General features: G+C 40.9%; 1 protein-coding gene across 4 annotated transcripts in view; it reads right to left on the bottom strand.

Annotated features, from left to right (window-relative positions):
* LOC103666313 (pseudouridine 5'-phosphatase) overlaps positions 1-21,378 on the bottom strand; it is a 420,096-nt gene that overhangs the window by 270,302 nt on the left and 128,416 nt on the right. For all 4 annotated transcript variants that reach the window (XR_005835935.1, XR_005835940.1, XR_005835936.1 and 1 more), the window contains exon 4: positions 1,626-2,835. The gene's annotated coding sequence lies outside the window, so the exon portion shown is untranslated. The remainder of the gene's footprint in view (positions 1-1,625; positions 2,836-21,378) is intronic.

Genomic DNA, 21,378 nt, shown 5'->3' with positions numbered 1-21,378 from the left:
GGTGTAGGCACTGTGCCTCACTGTGTGCAGACAGCAGGGTGGCCTGGTGGTCTACCTCCACCAAGCCCACACGTGTCATTGCCTCTTGGTAGCTGCATCAAGACTGACTCTCTCTTGGTGAGCAACCACGTGGGTGTGAAGAAATGTCCCCACGGGAGGCACACTCTAGGCATAAAGGCAGATCTCACCTGCTCTTTGGAACAGATCTCTTTGCACAAGCTAATTAGCCCTTAAACCCAAGTACAACTGTGGGACACAATCTATTGTATCTGATAACATTGAAGGTGTAATCACGCTTCTAAACACAGAGCCGTTTCCCCTGTCTAAGCAAATCTGAAGGAAAAAGAATCTATCAGTTAAAAGCTTTCTTCTAAATATCTGTAGCTCTTATCAATAGATTTTTGACTTAGCACAACATAACAATGGAGCTGCCATTCATGAATCCTGTAGCTATTTTGTAAGATCACGTTTTGGAAGGTATGCCACTATTTAAAACTAAAAGTTTATACTAAATTACTCTGTGCTATGTAACACTGAAGAATGCATGAAGGTATGTGCAAAAGGCCTCTTGAAATACATATTTCTTTTTGGCAGAAAAAATAATTTTGGAGACTCCTATTGGTGGGAAGTGGGCCCGTGGGCGGATGGACCCTGGGTTCCAGCAAACTTCAGAGTAGAAGGACTGTAACTGGGGTGGGATATGATGGCACGCAGAATAGGCTGGGCTTCTATTTGGCCGTCTATGTTGGGCCTCTTTGCATTCATCTTCTAAAATGAAATTGCCCAAGAGAATAATTATTCATCTTTTCAAAGAAGGGAATACCCAGTGCTCTCCACGCGGATCCAAATTTAGATTTTCAGGGTCTAATTTAGACACTAACTTCACAAGCTAAACTCTTTCTCCATAAAGGTAGACTACAGGAAAAGAGAGAAAAACATGTAGGATGAGTGGGATCAATAGATGTCAGAGAAATTCCTAGATTTGGCCCCTGCAAGGGTCGAGGTCACACCACTGACAAGATGGTGGTCCAAGCTAATGGCGTGGGTTGGTGGATCCATTCTCACAGGCTACAGTCGATGGTGCCCCTGCAGCTGTGCAAGGCAGCTCCTGGTATAACTCCGGGCATGAGTACACTGAAGGAGACTTGAGAATAGCCCTTCTGAAGTAAGGTTACACATCATTCTCTCAGCTACTTCCTTAGAGAATTCTGAATGCACGTTCCATTAAAAGAACAGTACAGCAACAAAGGGACATGCTACTTGCTACTACTGTTTACTTAGAGATTTCAACCCACCTTACGCTCCTCGGATGAAAATTACAGCTTCTCATGGACCTACCATTCTAGGAACCAAGATATCAAGGTGAAAACCCTCCCCTCTGATTGTCTGAGCATGGAATACAAACAAAATAATTAGTGACTCGAAAGGCATTTCAAACATTAGCTCACATGTAGCCATGCAAAACGGGGAAGATGCTGTTTGTAAATTCCAATCACTACTTAGAAAGACTTTAAGGATTCATATCCTAGGCAACAGAAATGTGTTCTGCAAAAGAAACCTTCCCACATGCTTTTCTATATTTTTCATAGTTAAGCGTTCATTTAAACAAACGAGGAGTTTCTTACCTCTCTACCCAGTGGTCCTTCAGCAAACCAGCTTCTTCTTCTCCAAGTCACTCCACGAATGGGCAGAGAGAACTGGATCCCATTGGGGGGACCACAGGCTGCTCCTCATGTAAGAGAGGTAGAAACTTTCACATCAAGACTTCCAGGTATACATACTAAGGTATTCATTGCCATTATCTTACAGGAGAGAGCTTTGTGCAAAACATCCTTGTCCCACAAATCGGGAACTGGCTTTCAGTGGCTGAGAATCAATAGTACACAGAGTCATGGAATTTGTTCCCCATAATAAGGAGCATTTCTATGTTGACACACATCTTTTCCGGGTTGAAGAATAATCAATAGAATAAATTTGAGACATCAGACTATGTTTATTGCAGTTGTTGGATAAAATATTATTTTCTTCCATTGAACTTGAGATTTTGGACCCTTTGGTGATTAAGGCAAGGGATATAAACCTAATCGCAAACAGTCAGGAACACCAAAGCTAGAACATCCCAGGGATTGCCACCTGAGACCTCTGCCTGGGGCTCTCCATGTGATGCTGCTCCTTGGTCAGTGATCTGATGAACTGAAGGCAAGGAGGAAGAGTGTCTACTAATTGATGCTAAAATGCTGAGGCCCTTATCCTCCCAGACCATGCAAAGCTCTGCCGTAGCAAAGGAAGTCAGCACAATGAAAAAAGCGTGGGATCCACAGTGAGAATATGAAGTGAGCACCATCGCTTTGCAATATGGTGGCCATGGATTTGGTAGGGAGATGTCAAAGTACTTCTGGGAAACTGTGTGGGTTCCAGGCTGTGGCAACCTCCTGTTCTGGCAAAATGCATCGTCTATGTGGATCAGTCCCATGAGCCTGGACACTGAAGTTTGGGGACCAGAGTCTCAGGCTGTCATGAAGGGGTACTTCCCTGATGAGTCCTCATGCGGCAAGTGGCAAGGCAACGGTGTTTTAAGGACATGTAGCATTCAATGAATGGGGCCAATGGTCATGAGTTCAAGAAAGTTTCAGTAGGACAGAAATTTACCATAACCTCCATCTATCTTCTTCATTTTTCAAATCCAATTCTGCAGGATACCCTGCATCCCTCTGTATATCATGAGATGCTACATCCTGGAGGCCTTTTGGTGCTGCAGTGATCTCTTCAATGGAGCCCAAGATAGTTTTTATGTTGAATTTCATCTACAGTGCATACAACCATGTGAAGTTCTTTCTAAAAGAAAAGAAAGAAGAACATGAATCAACAATGGAAACATGGATTTGTTTTTCCCTGTGTCATTCACATTTGGGAATAAAAAAAGTAGCCAGCAGTTTAATTTTAGTCTTCATTAATTTTTAATAAATTTGTACAATTGTCCAGATTTAAATCACCGCTGAGGAATGAGAGCGCAGCAATAACTGACTCAATTTGGGTCAGATGTCTGTAATGATGCTTAAACACAGGTTATGTAACAAAAAACGAATGAGAATGATCCTCTCAAATTAAAAACAGTAACAACAACAATAATAAAACAAAGACAAAGAAGATATAACAAAAGAAGAGAAAAAAGCTTCAAGAATCAAACGAATTGTGGGTTATCTTGGCCAAGGACTATGTTTACAGATTGACACGATCAATCATGACAGTACTAAGAAGTCACCATGAGCAAAAAGGGAGGACTTCTGATAGAGCAGAAAATGTGAACTCTATTCCACAATCTAGGTTTCCTGTGTCTTGATAAAAGTGCGTCCACTTTCCATTACCAAGTCCATGCACTGACCTCATGACCTCTGAACTTCAGATGTCCAGGCTTGGACCTCAGAACAACAGCTAAACAGGATTGCTTGTTACAGGTCTGGAGAAGCTCAAAGCAGACACCTCCGCGATCACGTATCAAGGAACAGGTAGATGGTGAGCATCGTTAGACAAGAAATAAAGCCTCAAGGCGCATGGCTGTGATTTACTTCTAGACTACATCATTGAATATTTAGTGTCATTTAATGTGATAAGGTATAAAATAGAATGTTATAATAATTTATGTCATGTTCTCTGACAGTATATGGTATGTATGTTATCTTCTAAATTATGTCTCCTTGCAGCTAAATCAGCAGGCATTTGATAGGAAAAAGTCAACATACTGTGATTAAGATATTGAAAAATACATACAACGCAAGATGTTCAGGAAGTACTTTCTTTTATTTTCTTAGTTCCTTAATCAAAGTTGGTCACTGCCCCTCCCACACATACATCAAAAAAGATGCTCTCTTCAGCCTTTCCTAGACATACTGGTGAAGGGAATAGAGTGGAATTGCAAATTACAGGGTTCTAGATCTTTGTTAAGTTTGTTCCTAAACATTCCTGGAAATAAAAAATAAAAATGAAAAGTAAGCCACGACCACTTTGGACAAAAAGACAGAGGCATACGCTTGTAATGGGGGTCACTTTATAGACACAAAAGGCATATGTAAGAAATGGAATACAAGGGGGAAATATACATTAATAAAAAAATAGGGTCACCAAAGTAATCATGGGTGATACTCTTTTGCTTAAAAAACTGGGTAACTGTGATCTTACATGTGGTGCCTGCATATAATTGTTTAACATGTCTTCTAAAATGTATATGTTCTAACAACCACTTTATTGAAAGATGAAACACAGTATCAGGTCTCCTGCTTTGACAGCCCTTCTTAGAGACAGATTAGGGCATTTCCTGGTCCCTGCTGCAAACCAGGAGTTATAGACAGACCAAGACTAAGTAAAGGTCCCAGCAGTTTCGGCTGGTTTCAAGGTGAAAGGCGCTCTCTCACATTGGTATTACTGTTATGCTTAATGGTTCATTTATTTTTATCTTCTTTATTATTTTTCAATATGAGCTTATAATTTCCTCATAAAGTCTTTTCTCCAATTTTATTCTATTCATTACTAATTCCTTATATTTGTGTGCCTTTGTGGAAGATATTTTCTAAAAATGTGTGTTCTAATTGTTGCCAATATACCAATATACAAGCGATTGTGACTATTTCCATTGCATCCAGCAACTGTGATAAAACCTCATTGGTTTGAACAATTTACCTAAGTATTCTTTGAAGTTTGAGGTTTTCTAGTAGACAATAAATAAGCTCTGAATGATAACAGCTCTTTCCTTTTAACCGTCATAGATTTTAATTTCTTCTTATTCTTAGTACCTCCAATACAAAGGTGAATGGAGGTGGTAATAAAAAGCATTCTTTTTTTTTTTTTTTTAAGATTTTATTTATTATTTGAGAGAGAGAAGTAGTGAGAGGGTGGGAGAGGGAGAAGCAGACTCCCAGCTGAGCACGGAGACCAATGCCCTGAGATCATGGACCTGAGCCGAAGGCAGACGTCCAACTGACCGAGCCACCCAGCAGCCCCAATAAAAAGCATTCTTATTCTTGATCTTAAAAAAAAAAAAAAAAAAAAAAAAAGACTAACCTTTGCACCATTAAATATATTTTAACTCAGTTTTATTTTTTTTAACTTTCTTTCTTTCTGAGAGACAGAGAGGGTGAGAGAGTAGGGGGAGGAGCAGAGGGAGAAGCAGGCTCCCACTGAGTGTGGAACTGGATGCAGGGCTTGATCCCACGACTCCAAGATCATGACTGGAGCCCAAATCAAGAGTCTTATGCTCAGTGGACTGAGTCCCTCGGGAACCCCTCAACTCAGTTTTGTTTTAAATAGATATTTATCAGAGTAGGAAGGTAGCTCTCTGACCCTCATTGGTAAGGGTGGCTTTGAAAAAAGAAAGTAAGGAATAAATATTAACTTTATCAAATGCTTTTTATTAATCTATTAAAATGATCATATAGCTTTTTCTCTGGTGATTAATAATCTGACCTTTCTAATGTTAATGTAGCTTTGTATTTCTAAGATAAATTTTCCCATGATGTGATTATTATTCTTTACATATTGGTAGATCGTTTTGTTGCTATTTTAAGATGTTCATTCCTAGATTTAACAAAATGTATTCTTCTTGGATAACTTGGTTATTATAGTTAGGTATTCTCATAAAATGAGTTGAGATTAGTGTCTTATTTTTCTGGTCTCTGGAAGTGTTGTATTGGTTTGGAATTATTTGTTGATTGTTAGAATTAACATAGAAAAACCACATGGGCATACGCCCTTGAGTTATTAAAATTTATGTTTCTTCTTAAGTCAGTTATATGTTTCTAGGATTTTGAAAATTTACATTTTTTAACTTATTGGTGTGAAGTTGTTAATGCTATCATTGTATTGTCTTCTTGATCTCAGCAGTATCTATACGTCTTTCTTTTTTTATTCTGATAGTATATTTCTCTCTCCCTCTCTCTCTCATATTCTCCGTCTCTCTTAATCAATCTTGCCAGAGGTTTTTCAGTCTTACTATTTTATTCTTTCTACTTTGGAGAAGTTTAATCCATTGTTTTTTTTCCTAATACCCTGTGCTAGATGTTCAACTCATTGATGTCTATCTTACATTCACTTTTTTTTTTTTTTTAAGATTTTATTTATTCATTTGAGAGAGAGAGAGAGACAGCCAGTGAGAGAGGGAACACAAGCAGGGGAGTGGGAGAGAAGAAGCAGGCTCCCAGCGGAGGAGCCCGATGTGGGGCTCGATCCCAGAACGCTGGGATCACGTCCTGAGCCGAAGGCAGACGCTTAACGAATGAGCCACCCAGGCGCCCCCTTACATTCACTTCTAATATCAACATTTAAGATTTTAAATTTCCCTTTAGATACTGCTCTGTAGCATGTCCCATTTTTAAAGTATATAGTATTATCATTGTTTATCTATATCTTCTGTCCCATTATGATCTCTTTTTTGACCCATGACCTTAAAAAAAAAAGTATGCTTTAAAATTCAAAATATGCAGGTTTTCTCTGTATCTCTTTGCTCATGATTTCTAACTTAACACATTATAAAGAGAGAATGTGACTGATATGACACCAGCCTGATGAGCTTTATTGATAACCTGCTTTATGAAGTAAGTGTTCAATTTTCATAAACATTCCATGTATTACAATGAGGGAATATATTTTTTCCTTTGCAGCCTGCAACGTTCACATGCTAACATGAAATGCGTTTTTCTTTTCATTATATTTTCTGTTTAAAAAATTTGCTCCTTGTGGGAAAGTTATTGAATTGTAGAGCAATGCTCCAAAATTAATGCAAATAAGTTGATAGAGTGCTTAGCACATGCTTATGTATGGCTATACACTAGGCATTAAGAACGCAATGATCAAAGAGACCAACATAGTGCATGTTCCCATGGACCTACCTTGGTGTCTAGAGGGGAAGAGAGAGAAGTACACACATGGTTCTTGAATTATTGTGTTAAATGACACAGAGGGAAAGCACGGTGTGTAATGAGGAAGGTTCTGACTGAGATAAGGTACTGTAGCTAAGTCTGGATACAGAATATAAAAAAGTCATCCAGGTATATGAATCATCAAAAAAGGTTCAAGTACAGGTCTGTCGCCCTACCCTATTCCTCTTTCATCCTTATCCCCCTCCCCATCTCCACCAGGACCTTCTGTCTTTCTTTCTTTCCTCTTTCTTCCACGTGTTTACCTTTTGGTTTCTTACCACCACAGCTGTCTTTCTCTGGAAACATATTACTGGTCCCTCGGGACAAAACCGCACAATACTGTGGGTGTGTTCTGTTCAGTAGAGTTCCTAATGACATCCACACCCCATAAATGAATTTTTCCAGTTCAAAAGTTACACGGTTTATCAAATTTTGTTGTTGATTGGGACTGTGCACATATAAATATCAAAGAATATTTTTAAGTAGTTACCATGCTCTGTATTATTCTAAGAAATGCAGTCACCTAAAGTGAGGGACTACTTTCACCATGTTCAACATTTCTTTCTTTCTCCTTTTCTCTCTTTCTCCCTTCCTCCCCACTCTTCCTTCCTCCCTCCCTCCCTCTCTCTCTCTTTCTTTTAGAGACAGACAGAAGGGGGAGGTGAGGAGAGGGGGAAGATGGAGAGGGAGAGAAAGAATTCCAAGTAGGCTCCACACCCAACATAGAACCCAACGTGGGGCTCATTCCCACAACCCTGAGATCGTGACCTGAATTGAAATCAAAAGACGGTCACTTAACTGACTGTGCCACCCAGGCGCCCCCAAGATTTCATTTATACTACAATTGTGTGAAGTTAGAGAAGTTTTTGTTATTGTTAGATGGATTCACTGAAGACTAATATTGCCCTGACAGTCCATTAAAACATCTGGTTATTTATAGTATGTAGTTGTTGAGCCCTGTCTCCCGGAGTTGGTACCCAGAGGCTGGCATATTTGACCAAGTACTTTGCTGATATGAGTCTCCATCTTGTTAGATTCATTCCATCGATCCAGCCCAGCAATAGCCCTGGTTTATTTTGGTCTCAAGTGTGTCACTCAATCCATTAGCTAATCATCCTCGCTCCTATTACTTTGTACCTCTGGTCAGCAGGCTATCCTTTTCTTCATCCAAGTCATTAATTAAAATGGTCCACAGGAGAGAACCCATGAGCAAGCAAGGGGGAGACCGTGAGAAACCACCTTCCACGTGGACGTCCATCCCTTCATCATTAATTTCAATGATTTTAACCTGATCTTAATTGTATCATCACCCAGTGCTCAAAGCTATGATTAAAAAACTTTGTCAGAATTTTGCTCAAATGAAGATACTATCCTTCAGGTCTACTACATTTCTTGTATTTATCAGTCCAGTGAAATGATTTTAGTCAGGCATGATTTGTTCATAATGAGCCCACCCTGACTCATAGTGACCTCCACTTTCTAATTTAAGTGTTCACCAACCAGCCTTGAAAAGAATCCATTTCTAAATTATCCTCAGGGATGACATTAAGCTCATGTTCTCTCAGAGCTAAACTGCTTCCTTGGTGATTTCAAGTGAGTTCTAATCATCAGATCCAGGGTCCTCTTCTCAGCTATTCCTGCTTGACCTCTTCATGGCATTTGGCATTGTCCAACACCCCATCTTTCTTGCTTACACATTTGTGCAATTCATCTTCTTGGTCTTTGAAAAATCAGAACATTTGGTCACTTTCAGTTTTCTCGATGGAAATCCCTGTTGTCTTATAAATGACTTCTCAACGTTGCCAATGATAATTAGTCCAGACAATTTGCAGGCTCTTTCAGAATTTGAGAAGCAGCTTATACAGGCTAGAAAAATCTTTCTTCCACAACCGGTTTTCCCTTCTAAGCTCTTCATGGTCTTGGGATTTTAAGGTTCTTCTAAATGTTAGTTTCACAATTACCCGTCTGCGGGTTATTCTCAATGACAGAGCAGAGGAAGCAAAATAACAAAATAAAAGTCCTAGAGATACTCTGTCTTGCTATGAAAGAACTAGTCAATGGTTTTTATAATTACTTAGGTGATGGAACACCTAGAATTTAAAGTTCTTTCTGTGGAACCCCTTGATATTGTGAGAGGCCATAACTATTGGTAGTTCTGTTCATCTTTTGGCCAATTTGGCCAGCCCAAATCATCCCATTCTGAGGTTTTCTGCTAATACTTGCTTGTTTGTTTTTGTTTCTTTTGAGGAGAGTTGTAGTAAAAAAAAATCAGAGAACAAAGAGGATGTGAAAAAATTATGAAAAAGAATTACGGAAAGTAGGAAAAAAGAAAAATGAAAAAGAATTATGGGAAGAAATATTTAAAATTAAGAATATTTTGTTATTGTAGTTAATCGTGGTGAGTTGGGGAAAGACCACAGCCATCACATAATTTTAGAAGCAAGGATCCAAGGAAAATTTGGTGTTGCATAGGGCAACTACTAAGCTTGTTGTCAGGAAGTGGCGAGGGTTCCCCCAAAATGTCCATTACTTGAGTACAAGCAGTTACCTGAGCAGAGCTAATTCCCACCTATTATTCTACCTTGGGAATTAGTGGCCTTTTTGAGAGAAGAAGTCAGTAAAAACCTGATATTTGTTTCTCAAACCTCTCCATCTATACTTCAAAAAAGATTAAAGACAGCGTGAACTTTGCCTAAAGAGACAAATGTCTACAGAAAGTAGACAGATGTGAAGTGCTCCAAAGTAAAGGAGAGGTAGTTAGATGCCACAGGATGGAGACTTTTTTTTTTTTTTAATTTCCCAAGTTTACTATAGCCTATATATTTCCCCTTACTGATGATTAGTTATGCCCTTAAACAACAAAGGAATATATATCCTTCTCTCCAGGACTATCATTAAATTGGCAAACAGAAATGACTGTTTTAAAGTATAGCGTGGCTTTGGAAAAAAGATAGTAAGAGGAACATCAGCAGATGGAAAGGATAGTGGCAGCCATAAAGAATTAATGAGAAGGGCGCCTGGGTGGCTCAGGTGGTTAAAGGGTCAGACTCTTGATCTCAGCTCAGGTCTTGATCTCGGGGTCATGAGTTTGAGCCCAGCACTGGGCTCCATGCTGCGCGTGTAGCCTACTTTTTAAAAAAATGTGAATTTTAACTACCTGGGCACTGTGAGAGAAAGATTTAGAGGATAATTCTCAGTCAATCCAGAGAAGTACCTGTGAAGGCTTCACATATTTTGTCTAGCTAATTGATCCTGCAGAACACAAAGTAAGATCTCTCTATGTTCTAGTTATAGTATGAACTCAAAAGCTCTTGTGGTATCTTTCATAGTTTTAGATGCCTTACCTCATTCTGGACTTAAGACTTCTTTTTCTCCTTCTTCTCCTCCTCCTCCTTCTTCTTTTTTTTTTTAAAAAGTAAACTCTATACCCAACATGGGGCTAGAACCCATGACCCCAAGATCAAGAGTCACATGCTCTACTGACTGAGTCAGCCAGGTGCTCCTGGGCTTAAGACTTATTGCTTTTCTTAAAAATTTCTGCAAGAACTTTATATTCCTTTTTTGGTTCTCTGCCCATCCTTTCATATTTGGCCCATGTTCTCATAATTTCTGAGTTCGTTTAGAGGGCTTCTCTGTGGTCATCACAATTTCTGTTAAAATGTCATCTTTCTTGCATTCGTTACGATTATTTGCCATTGCACTGTCAGGGTTTTCTTTTTGAAAATTGCCTGTCCATACAGGCCTTGCTCAGCGGGGAGCCTGCTCCCCCTACTTGTGTGCTCTCTTTTTCTCTCTCTGATAAATAAAATCTTAAAAAAAAAAAAAGAAAGAAAATTGCCTGTCCATTCTCTGTTCTTGCTCCATATGTAAATGAATGACTTTTTTTTTTAATTTTATTTTTTATTATCACCTTAAGCGTTTTCTTTTAAAGAAAGCCACACCTCTCTCTGAGAATTCCCCATAATACTCTTACGAGGAGCCCGTGGAAAGGTTTTAGATTCCTCCCTGGTTATGTGACCCTTCTTGCCATTTCTTGTCAAATCTTCTTTTCCGTGTTTTAATTTTCTCCAGTTGTATTTTCCCCTTCTGTTTATGAGAGTACCAATTACATGTGCCTTGGACACTCTATGCCTGTTTTTGTTGTGTCCCAGCATTTTTGCTCACCAGTAACTTGCATTATCATATACCCTCACTCACAGTTATCAGGGGGCCTCTTCACCTCAAAATTCACAATTTGGGGGTGGGAGTGAAGACTCTCACCCATTTTCCTCAGCAATATCAGCACAACAGAGTTGCTACCATCTTTAAATTCTGTTCTGTCATGCAGTGCTTGTATCACACCTTGCAAAAGGTGCTATGACTAAATGTCTCCTTGACTCATGCTGCTTTTCCTGCTTCTCTGCATCCTCCCCTGGCATCCCTGATTTCCTTTTTTCCCCAAAAAAAGTTTTGCCTTTGGGGCTTTGCCACCACTCTGAAGAAGATATTGGAGATGCTCCCCCTCCTTTGGCATCTTCCCTTCACACTGTCCAAGTTTTCGTTACACTGGTAGGCTTTCTTCATATATCGTGGTTCAACACTTACATGGTTCTTCACTTCATCAAAGATGAAATTTAATATTTTCCTTCTCTTTGTTGTTTTCCATTGCATTGGTCAGGAAAGAGAGATATGTATAGCTAACATTGTCAGTGAGAAAATTTGTTATTTCTGCTTATTTATAAAATTATGAAATTTAAAACAAATATAATACACTAATTATCTCCATTGTAATTGCCATACAATTACATATGGGCCCCTTATATGTTTTTAATATTTTGCTTTTTGGTCCGTATCTATGAGACTGCCAATTCCACAAGTATTGACTCAGCTAGCCCATGTTGGCTGGCTGTTGAGCCAAATCGGCCCAATTAGAGAAATGATCTTATGTTCTGCTCATTTCATACAAAGATATAATAGTCCTTGGGGGTAGAGGGAGCAACACAAATTTGATCCCATTTATTTGGATATTCAAGACTGAGAATTTTCAGATGGTCAACATCATTCAACGTGGCTGTTTTTTCCCTCAATTTTCAAATGAGCTGCTATCAAAGCCATGTATCGAATCTACTTCCGATTGACTCTTATGTATGTAAAAAAAAAAAAGTGCATATGTGATAATAAATGCAGCTTTCCCAAGTTCTTGGAAGGACTCTGGATTTCCTTTGTTTCAATTCTCCTGGAACAATTTCTTCACTGTCCTCTTCCATATCTTCACAAACTCAGAGATAGCTGCTTGGCAATGGACAGATGATTCAGCCTGGTTGTACCTTACTTCCTGTTTTTGGCATTCTTTTCTGTCTTCCTGGGGATCAATAATGCCAGGGAATTTTGGGATGGGAAGTACTCTTAGAGTCTAACTCCAGCTCCCTGACTTTCTAGATTGAGGAACAGCGGCCAGGATCCTGAGAGACAGGCACAAGTTCTCAGCTAGTGAGTAGTGGAGCCGCTTTTCCTGAGATCAAGTCTCATGTTCTTCCCACAGCCTTTATTTTCAACGTGAACACCAGGTGAGTAGACAAGTACACACAACCAACAGCAATTATGTCCTTAGAAACATATAGCATCACCCTCAAGCTCAACGACTTGGCAGCTACTCAACCTTCCGTTTTACCTCCAAGTAAAAATAAGACATAATGCATGTCATTAGCATAAATGTGACCTTTGGGTAAATGCAGGGCAGGCAGAGACTTTATGTTCGTCGGTGATGAACATCTTTTTGTTTTCACATAGATATCCTTTCTTTATGTTTATCACAGTCTCAAATTCCTCTCTTCCCAGAAGATGGCATAAACAGAATATTTTTGTCACACACTTTTTTTTCTTCATTTTAAATGATTTTTTAAAATGTACCAAACACATGGTGAAAATAATGGGCCATGGCAGGTTATCTAAGCAGCCGATTTTGGCAGTCACAAACAAGATACTTGCCTGCAGGCCAGGCAACAAAAAATTGTTAAAGAAAAACCAAAACTTGAGTCCAAGTGATTTGGTGTTGGGAGGTCAACTGGACAGTGAAGGGCCAAAATGTAACAGCTCCATGTATGGGAGTCAGAGAGAAAAAGATTTTCCTTGGGGGCAAGAGTACACTGGCAAGCTGTGTCCTGAAGGAGCATAATGACAAAAAGGCAAGGGACTCATGAAATTTTAGGCAATGCCACCAACCCAAGCCTGACACCTATGGCAGCAAAGCAGAACAGAGAAAAGGCAAACACGGGAAGTAGGGGCTTGCTCTGATGTGAAAAAGGAACCACCAGCACGGCTGAGTACAAGGCTTTCCCGCTGAAGTCTCCCTAAACCAGGATTCAGTAATGAGCCAAGGAGATTTCTACTCTTACTTCTACTCTTACATTCTATATACTTGGCGCTCAAGAGCCTGAGACAGCCTGAGACGTGCCATTTCTCCTACATGACTGTCCACCCTTTTTTGGTGGGAATGCTAATCCTGATTGGTCTAACCTCATGACTTCAGTAGGAGAAGCTCTCCCAGCAACCCCCCGCCCCAGAGGCAGTGGCATTTCCAACGAGGTGAGCTCTCCCTCTGCCTCCTCCTTGCTATCCATCCGCTCAGCTGCTGAGGAGAGACCCCCCCCTCCCACTGCCCTCCTGGAACTTGTAAAGCTCCTCTCTTATTCTGATGGAGGTGTTAGCGACAGTGAACAGAAAGACTGGGGAAAGAGTCAAACCAAAAAGCATGCACTCTGGATGGGAGAGATAGATTGGCAATTGCAACTTAACTTTCTATTGATTCCTCTTTTCAGAATGATCTATTCTTTGATGCGACACTTGCAAAGGTTGTTCCAATAAGTGATTTTTGCTTAACTAGAGACTGAGCTGGGCACCTATTGCTAAGACAAGACATGGTCCTCATTCTCAAAGTGCCCCAGAGCACTGGGATAGATGGGCAAACAGACAGGTGTGTTCAATGTAGGGATGACAGAAAGAATGCACTGAGAGCCCAGAGGGGAGTGCTGGGTTCAATCTGGGGGTGGAGAGGGGCTCTTGAAGAAGCAATTCCTTGAAGCATTCAGGATGTAGCCCCCTGCCTATGCATTTCTCAGGAGGAAGAAAGCACGAGTATGGGAAATACCATGTGTGTCTCTGTGTGAGTTTAGGGTGTGAGTTGATAGGAGAACTCCCTTTCATTGGGAGTTAGCAAATTTTAAGGTGCAAAGTTGGGTGGGGTAGGAAGTGCAGTTGAAAAGATGAGCAGTGACTAACACAGCAAAATCCTCCTTTGCCTGCCTGCCCTGAATCCTGGAGGGAATCGGAGCCTTGCCAGGGATTTCTGCAACTCTGAATAAAACCACCACCAAAGGCTACATGCTTCTCTTCGTTGCTATGCCATCTTCCATCAACTGGCTAAAAAAAAATCTCTATTTAATTGATGACTTTTGTTTTTCTCCTCCTGCATTGTATCTTTAATTTAAAAATGAATAAATAAATAAAAATGCCACTGGGATGCCTGGGTCACTCAGTCGGTTAAGCGTCCAACTCTGGATTTCAGCTCAGGTCATGATCTCGGGTCGTGGGATTGAGCCTTATGTTAGGCTCCGCGCTGGGCATGGAGCCCACTTAAGATTTTCTCTCTCCCCTCTCCCTCTACCCGTCCCCACCCTGCTTGTGCGCGCTCTCTCTCTAAAAAAGAAAAGAATAAAATAAAATAAAAAATGCCACCGAGAAATGATGTACACGTGACTTTGAAATCAGAATTTTGGCTCCGCTGGTTTTTGTTATGTGACTTTGGGGAAGTGACACCCAAGTGCATCCCTTTTCTCAAAAATAAAGTGGAGATAACAATACCTAGCTTGTAAGAGTAAATGAAATCATCTGTGAGCAGCCGTCACAGATGATCAATAAATGGAAGCTTATTTCTATTCCCAAGTGGATGATAAACCGATGTTCTGGAGCAGGGGTCAGCAAGCTTTTGCTGTAAGGGGTCAGGTGGCAAATATATTCAGCTTTGGGGGCCATATGGTTGCTATTTCAACTGATCGATTCTGCAGCTGTAGCAGGAACACACCTGCGGACGGTACATATTGAAGGGGCATTAACAGTGTTACGGTGAAACTTTCTTTACAGACATAGACGGTGCGCTACATTTGGCCCATGGACATACTGTGCTGAACCCCACCTAGAACATTTTCCATGGGTCGTAAAACTCAATTTATGTTATTAAGTGGTTTCTCTTAGTTTCTGTCACACATATGACTTCTCAGTCAAACAACCCCGAGAAGCAGGTATTAACTGTCTTTGCTTTTGCAAGGAGAGCCCAGGGATGTTAAGAAATTGACGTGATCAACACTAGTTAGAAAATGAAACCGTGCACCATCACCTATAACTGGTTTCTTTATGGCGTCTCCTTCCTGATTTGATGGTTAACGCTCCTTGATGATGCTGACGTTCTTTAGGAAAGGAGGTGTTCATTCCTCTTGTGGCTACGTTATTTCTAATCTACTCTCCTTCCTCTCCTGCCTGCGAGCATGCTGGATTTTGCATTTTTCTTTGTAGACTCTTTTAATGCATGCCTCCTGGGCCTTCTCTCTTCTGCTCTGTCCGAATCCATCACCTCCTACCCACATGACAGTCCCACGTTTTATGCTCTTTGTTGTTGATTTCCAGTTTTCTAAGTTTCCCACATAAGTAGTTACTGCCCCGGAGCAGGCTTCCCAGCCTTTAATTTTATTTTGGTTGGAGAACAGATGAGACAGGGGTCTTTGCAGCTGGAGGAGAAGGTTGTGTGCAAACTTTCTGATTCATAGGGGCTCAACAGGCCATCTCTGCCTCGGGTCTGAGACTGGAAATGAAATTCTGCTTTCGGGACATTCAGATTCTGAAGAAAATATGATGTGAACCCAATTTATTCTCTTCTGACACCTCTAAATCTATATTTCATATTTGCTAGTCTTTATCACCCGCTAGGGCTGGCGGCTGTCCAGGATGCACGTTTCCTTGGAAGCCCAAGAGATGACTCTAAATTCAGAGCCAAATGTAACCACAGAAATGGCAAAAAGTGCAAGGAAAGGTCAGACCAGAGCCCTCGGCAACTTCCTGACTTTTCTACTTTGTGGTCAAGTTATGCCTTTAAGATGCTTTCAAGGGCATCCCTTCTTCAGGGTACAATTTATTAGATCTTATAAATGTAGAGGGCCAAGTCTGTGTGTCCTCTAGGGACTCAAGGGGCAGTTGTAATCCCCTAGGGTTTTTTCCTGTCATGGATCTGTAGCTGCTGAGAGTGGGCGATGGGCACCTAGACTGTCCAGGGCTGGAGGCAGCAGGTGCACTCTGGAGGCGAGAGCCAAGTACACATGGGCAGACATGCCGAGGCCAACTTGTAGAGGGGGGCTGCATCGTGGCTTAAGGAAGGTGGACACTCTGAGAATCTTTACGGGGCAAGACGTTGCCTCCGGATTGGCCATCTTGGGGAAAACTTTCTGAAGGCTTTTGACAAACCTAACAGCACTCTTCAGTAATAGAACTTGGAAAGATACCAAGCGCACTCATTTTTAAAAACTCTGGCCCTATCATGGCCAGAAGTGATGATACACATAGAGATGATAAAATGGCCAGAAAGGCACTGATTTCTTGACTCGGTGGATTCAATGGTCCTGTTGCTATTAAGCCACCCAATTTTTGTTCAAGATTATGCCTGCAAAGCAGAGCCCCTGGGTGAGCACATTGTGTGAAACCCAATTAGTCTTCAGACAGAATTCTTATCCCTGAGGCGGGATCCTCCCGTGGGTTTATAGTCGGTGTTCTCTTGGTCAAACCCTGAGTTTCCTGGGGCCAAAAATTACTTGGATGTTTTTTAAGCCCATGGTGATACAATTTAATTAATGTAGCAGGAGGGCAGTGGGTACCTCTAGGCATGTCATTAGTTGACTCTGATTCAAAAAATCTTTTAAGATTTACTTATTTATAGGAATTTAGAGAATGTTGGGTAGGCACTCTACTAAAATTTAACCCCACTGGCTCTCCTTAAACACTTTCCTATTTAATTCTTCTATGTGGCACACTCATGGCCTGTATATTTTCTCTTTTTCTTTTCTTTTTTTTTTTAATTAACAGCTTTGTTGAGATATAATTCACATGCCGTACAATTAAAGGCGTTCAGTGTATTCACAGAGTTGTGCGACCATCACCACAGGCAATTCCAGAACGTTCTCATCATCCCACAAAGAAACCCTGCATCCTGTGGCCATCACCCCAATCTGTCTACACCTGTAGCCCTAGATAGACATAGATATTACATCCATGTGCACCTGTCTCTTCTGGACATTTCAAATAAATACAGTTACACAGTTTGTGTTCTCTAGTGATTGGCTGCTTTTCCTCTGTAGGACGTTTTCAAAGTTCATCCATGTTGTAGCATGTCTCAGTACTTCCTTTCTTTTTAGGGCTGAATCACATTCCATTATATGGACAGACCACAGTTTGTACATCCATTCATGGACTGACAGACATTCGGGTTTTTTCCGCCTTTTGGCTATTGCGAAACATGGTGCTGTGAGTGTCCATGTTTCTTTTGTGTTCATGGTTCATTTCTCACAGCCCTGAGATCATGACCTGAGCTGAAATCAAGAGTCAGACACTTAGGCACCTCACATGCCAATTTTAAAAAGTAGGGTTTTTTTAAACCTCTTTAAACAAACAAACAAACAAACAAACAAACAAATAAAAAAACTGAAACATATAGAATGTAGAGAAATAACAGCAATGAACTCCACGTACTACTTACTACTGATCACTCAGCTCAACCATTTTCAACTGCTGGCCTCTCTTGCTTCACCCACACCTCTATGCATCCTCCCCTCCCCTCACTCCTGGGTTATATTAAAGCAATTTCCAGATATCCTTTCGTTTTATCCACCAATATTTGAGCAACACGTGGGATTTGGGTGAAGATTGGTATTTAGTTTATGTTGAATCTCATCTTTAATCCCATTCAAGAAAAGTCACAGGAGGTTGTTTTATTTTTTGAATGACTATCTCCAAGTGTTTAAAAAGGGTATTTAGAGACCAAACTGTAGGTATGATACTTGTTCAACATTTCGGCACTCTATTCTTTCCATAGTTGGTAAAATGATAAAGAAAGGCTGGGGAATGACTAAAAAAGAAAATCTGGGGAGACTGTTAATAGTGGGTAGTGGATACAGCAGGGTGAAATTCAGGATGGAGTACATCAGGAGCTGCTGGCAATCTTCTGTGCTCTGACGTGGTTAGCCCAGCTGGCCGATGTGTTGTTATTCCCCATCCCTAATCATCTGTTATATGTGCTTCTGCAAGGATTCAATATTTAATATGAAAAAAATATTTAAAGGGAAATGATAAAAACAAAAACAAAAAACTAGAAGACAACGTAAGTGCTGCAGTATTTGACCAAGAAATTCTTTCATTTCGATTTTCATGTCCCCGGATATGAAATACAGTTTTTATGTCCTTAGTGGTCCGGGTCCCTGATGCTTTCAGGGTTCTGAAAAGCAAAGGAAGGATTTTTTTTTCTCTATATGCCATTCTTTTATATTTCTCTGCCCCAGGCAATGGGCACAGGTCCACAGGATTTTTTGAAAGGGGGATAGGAGGGTAGGCAGAGATCAGAGGACTTACAGGGAGGCTGAAGACTTCAGGAAGATTTCAAAAATATCCACATTGTTAGTAGTGATTATGTCCAGATGGTCCAGTCATTGGCAGTTTGCTGTTTTGCATGATGGCCTAGCTTTTTATAATGAGAGTGAATGACTGGAGTAATGAAAAATAAATGAGTAGACATTATTTTCTTCGCATGTGTCTCTTCTCACATAGATTGAGATTATGCAGACCACAGGAATTCAGTGCCCCACTTGTGTCTCAGACCGGTGTGCAGTGCACTGAAGACACCCAGAAACAGTTGTTGGACTCAATAGGGTGAGCAAACGTTCCATCCTGCAGTTTCACCCATTCAATAGTGGAAAACTATAATAATGATCCATAATCCCTCCCCGTGGCTGTGCTTTTGAGCATTGCCACTTAATGATAATTCTAAGAGCAAAGATGACTGAACAATCCTTTCTTGTATTTCCCCTTCATACATGGTTATTCTCTTCGTCAAGTGTGAAGTAATAAGGAGCCATTCCTTGTTTGTTGAGTGCCTATGTGCCAAACTCCATTGATTCTTAACAAAGCCGAGGATGCAGGCATTACAGGTGGGATTGGCCCCCTTTTCCAATGAGGAAAACGTATACAGATCTTCCATTTCTGAAGGCTTCTTGAAAGCATAACTAGTCACAATTATTTATGCACCTGGGGGAATTCTCCCACAGGGAAGCTGTTGTGTTGCTGTAAATAGTGTTTTAATCCTGTGCTCTCTGTCCTCGTCACTTAGTAAAGGCTCAGTGGAAGGCTGTAGTTTTCTGACTTGGGTAGTATGATGGCCTCTTGCTTGCCATGCTGTCTGTCTCTGTGTTGTCCACTCTGTTTGGGCAGATGCCCCTGATCCGTCCTGCTGGAGTTCCCGCCTGTTTTCATTTGGCCCATCTCTGTGTTCAGCAAAGCACAGATTTCCTTGGAAGCTTTCACCAACCCTATCTCAGCGTCCTAGTGCTGCTTGACAAATTCCTACAAATGGACTTTGTAAAGCAAGGTGCAGTGCACTGGGCGTACCTCCACTGTGAAATTCGTCATAGCATACTGTAATTGCTGGCTGATCCTTCCGGCTGTCTTGATGACGAACTCATAGAAGATAAAGATGGAGTGGCATGTTTGCACGAGAATGAATGAATGAATGAATGAATGAACGCTGTGCTTATTCTTGCGTTGATTCTTGCATTTTTCTCCTGGTTGAAATTGGCCTCAACTAACTTTGTAGGATGGGGAGAGCTAATCAAAAGTTTTATTTGCAAGCAGACCTCTGGCATGCCCACAGAGATATAGTCATTACAGTCAAGATTTATGGCTTCTTTTCTCCATAACGTGTCATGACTTTTTCCGCTCCTTCAGTCAGACTAGCTAGAAATTGGTCTCCAGGGAGCCGAGTTAAGGCATTCATAGCTAGGGAAACTCTCTGGACTGGTTTGCCAGGAAGCATACTCGTTCATCCCTGCTGTCCTGCTAATTATGAAAGATGCCTTTCAGTCTCTACTTGTCCTGATTTTGATGATAAATTATAGTCACTCTAGAAATATTAATATTTTCAACATCAAATACATCCATTTTTGGTGGGGGGCAAAGGGAAACCAATGAAATATCTGTAATGACCCTACCTCCACAACACGTGTTACTTCCTCAAAGCTTAGAACAATCACTGTGATTCCTGAGAAAGTTACGAACAAGAGGAAAATTACTACCAATTTTAAGAAGTGACAGGTGTTCCAGTCAGCCTGAAATACCAGTATTTCCACTTACGTATTTTGTGTTGAAGGACAGAGATTTTTTTTTTTTAAGATTTTATTTATTTATTGGACAGAGAAAGACACAGTGAGTGAGGGAACACAAGCAGGGGGAGAGGGAGAAGGAGGGGGAGAGGGAGAGGGAGAGGGAGAAGGCTTCCTGCTGAGCAGGGAGCCCGATGCGGGGCTCAATCCCAGGACCCTGGGATCACTCCCTGAGCTGAAGGCAGACACTTAACGACTGAACCACCCAGGCGCCCCAAGGACTGAGATTCTTATACTCCCCCCCTTCTTGGCTAAGGACTGCCATGAAGGGATTCAGTTTCACTGACAAATGGTGGCAGGACTCTTTCATGTCCCAAGAAGTCTAGAGAATGTTCACCTTGCACAGGGTCCAACTGCACCAGCAACAGAGGTACAGAAGGACTGAGCTGAAAGCAAACTCGCCATGTGCTCCAAGGGAGAGGCAAGCGTGGAGGACAGACAGTCGTGGAATTCGCAAAGAAAACATGTCTGCCAATGACGCAATCAGCAACTCCCATCTCGCCTTGAAACCAGGACTACACAATGCAAAGCTAGGGAATGAAGACAAACTGAATTGAAAGACGGTGTTCGAAGATGAGCTTGGGTCTGGCGGGTCTGTGCACAAGGATTTTCCTTGGATCCATTTGAAAATGAATAAGTGCCGCTTAAAATATCAGGAAACAGCGGGAGGGAAATGCAGGAGATTCAGGGTCATCTATTTGAAGAACTGAACCGATTTCCTTTAAAAAATAATAGAGCAGTGGGGAAAAAAAAAGTAAGAGAAAAGGAGGTTGTTCAATAATTCTGAAGATCACTTCTTCAAAGAGCAGAACGATAGCACGATAAATATTGACTATGAGCCGGATCACATCAAGTTGGAGTCTGGCAGAATGACTGGGAAGACTGGTTTTGACACCAGAACAATTAATAAACAAAGACCAACATGAAATCCTTTGTCTATCCCTAACATGTAACTCATTTTTCACAATTGCCTATAAAACATCTACAACTTAGCGTCACAGAAAGATCATAAATAAAGATTTGCC

The sequence above is a fragment of the Ursus maritimus genome (genome assembly GCF_017311325.1).
Source record: "Ursus maritimus isolate PB19 chromosome X unlocalized genomic scaffold, ASM1731132v1 scaffold_X1, whole genome shotgun sequence".
Taxonomy (NCBI): domain Eukaryota; kingdom Metazoa; phylum Chordata; class Mammalia; order Carnivora; family Ursidae; genus Ursus; species Ursus maritimus.
The sequence above is the reverse complement of the archived record's forward strand: the minus strand, read 5'-3'. Positions and strand labels throughout refer to the sequence as shown.